Source organism: Geospiza fortis, unplaced genomic scaffold, assembly GCF_000277835.1.
Source record: "Geospiza fortis unplaced genomic scaffold, GeoFor_1.0 scaffold35, whole genome shotgun sequence".
Lineage (NCBI taxonomy): Eukaryota > Metazoa > Chordata > Aves > Passeriformes > Thraupidae > Geospiza > Geospiza fortis.
Window position 1 is genome coordinate 685,213 of NW_005054453.1, and position 2,451 is coordinate 687,663.

Consider the following 2,451-nt stretch of genomic DNA (forward strand, 5'->3'; position numbering starts at 1 on the left):
GGGGGATGTGGGATGTGGGATGCGGGATGCGGGATGCGGGATGTGGGATGTGGGATGTGGGATGCGGGATATGGGATGCGGGATGAGGGATGTGGGATGAGGGATGCGGGATGTGGGATGCGGGATGCGGGATGCAGGATGTGGGATGTGGGATGCGGGATGCGGGACGAGGGATGTGGGATGTGGGATGTGGGATGTGGGATGAGGGATGCGGGATGTGGGATGCGGGATGCAGGATGTGTCCCCATGGAGTGACAAACACCGCTTACCGCTCATTTTTGGAACCACTTTCTTAATCCCTGAGGCTGCGCCTCTGCCTCCCTTCCATCTCCCCCAGCCGTTATTCCTTTGCCTCCAGGAGCTGAGGCTTGGCACCCCTGGGCACCTCTGGAGGAGCCCTGGGATATCCAGATGCTCAGGGCTGGGGCATGCAAGGAGCATCCCAAAGCCATGGGAGTGGGCAGTGTCTCTGCTGGGATGCTGGGCTGCGTTACTGCCATGGCATTTGTGTCCATCCTGCTTTCCTGACGTTGTGCTCTGCCTGGGACTCCATGCCATGCAGTTAAGGAAAGGGCAGTGAGCTCTGGAGAAAGGCAGCAAGAACATAGAATCATAGAGCTATGGAATTGTTAAGGCTGGAAAATACCTTTAAGATCATGAAGTCCAACCATTAATCAGCACTGCAAAGCCCACTGCTAAACCGTGTCCCTGAGTGCCACATCTGCATCCTTTTGAACCCTTCCAGGGATGATAGATAATTCCACTGCTTCCCTGGGCAGCCTATTCCAATGCCTGACCACCCCTTCAGAAAGAATTTTCTCCTAACATCCAATCCAAATCCCTGCTACAACTGAAGGTCATTCCCTCTGTCCTGTCACTCATTGCCTGGGAGCAAAGACCAAATTCCCCCAGGCTACACCTTCCTTTCAGGGAGCTGTAGTGTGTGATAAGGTCGTCCCTGGGCCTCCTTTTATCCAGGATAAAACCCCCCAGCAGCTTCTCACAGGACTTGTGTTCCAGACCCTTCCTCAGCTTTGTTGCCCTTCTCTGGTCACACTCCAGCACCTCTATGTCTTTAGGAGCCCAAAAATGAAGGAAGGCATGGAACAGTCCACAAAGTAAGACTCTGAGCTCAGCCCCTGCAGCCAGGCACCACTTATACCTGTTTTAGCAGTTCAACTTGATGATCTTAGAGGTGTTTTTCAACCTGAAAAATTCTATGATTCCATAATATAGTAGACCTTTTTAAAACCAGATCAGCATGAAATGACACCTCCTTTCATGCTGCACCTGCTTTTTAAAAGTTTTACTATATTATGGAATCCTTGTCCTGGTGTTGCTCCTTTGTAGGTGTCTGCTCCCAGCCCCGGCTGAGTCAAAGTGGGCTGCTGGTTGGAGCCAGCGTGGCTGCCCCAAGCAGGGACAGAGGAACAACTCCATCTGAGCTCTGGGTTCCAAGAGATGGAAGCTGTGGCCCTGCCAGCCCTTTGAAGGCATCACCCCTCCCAGATGGCTGCTCTGTCCCTCTGCCAGGATGGACATGTTCCCAGCTGGAGCAGGAGGAGGGACAACTGCCTGGGTCTCAGCCACCAGGAGCTGCTGCTGGCCTCCCTGTGCAGGCTTGCCTTGGCTCTCAGCTGGGGCGATGGGCTGCAAACCCAAGCTCTGCAGATGTCCAGGAGCGTGTCCAGAGGAGCCGAGCAGCAGCCTGCAGCAGGGAGTGGCCCAGGCATGCGAGGGTGGTGACACTTTGCCCACTCCCACTGCTGCCAGGACTTGCCAGCAACTTGTTTGCACAGAGATTGAAGCTGAGGAATGAGCGTTTTGCAAAATTATAGCCTCACCTATTACACACTGATTTCTTATAGCTGAATTCTGATGAATGCATTGGCTCATTAGATTTATTTTGGGCCATGAAGTCCTATTCCCTCAGGGATGCCCCCAAACCTGATCTCCCTGTGTTAGAGAATTGCCTTCTCAGTGTTTTTGTCCAGAGTGGCTTCCTGAGACCCAGCACAGGTGAATGCATCTCCTTTATGGGTACCCTAAAAGTGCATTTTCTTTCTTAGCATGGTTTGGATATCACGGGACCCTGCATTGTACATACTGCTGTGCAGTGCAAACCTGGATAAATTCCCTTTGAATCTCACATCCTCTCCACTGACTGTGATGCATCTGAGTGTCATCTCCTTGAATCAGAGGGGAGAATACAATTTGCCTTATTCCTTCTGGAAAAAAAACCCACAAAGCAACAGCGCACAGAGCAGCACAGCTTCATTTCCACATTTTGACCAGAAATTCATTCCATATAGAGCCGAGAGTGATGTAATGTGAGCCCCAGGTAGGTGCTCACACCCAGGCATGGATTGCCTGACACCCTCCGTTATTGACAGCCCCGGTGGCGCTGCCTCTGCTGCAGCTGCTGACCCAGATGTGCGGGGCGTGAAGCTC

General features: G+C 52.5%; 1 protein-coding gene across 1 annotated transcript in view; it reads right to left on the reverse strand.

The window, feature by feature from the left end:
- Positions 1–2,451, reverse strand: part of TBC1D9 (TBC1 domain family member 9) — a 76,010-nt gene that overhangs the window by 72,806 nt on the left and 753 nt on the right. The gene's annotated exons all lie outside the window — the stretch shown is intronic.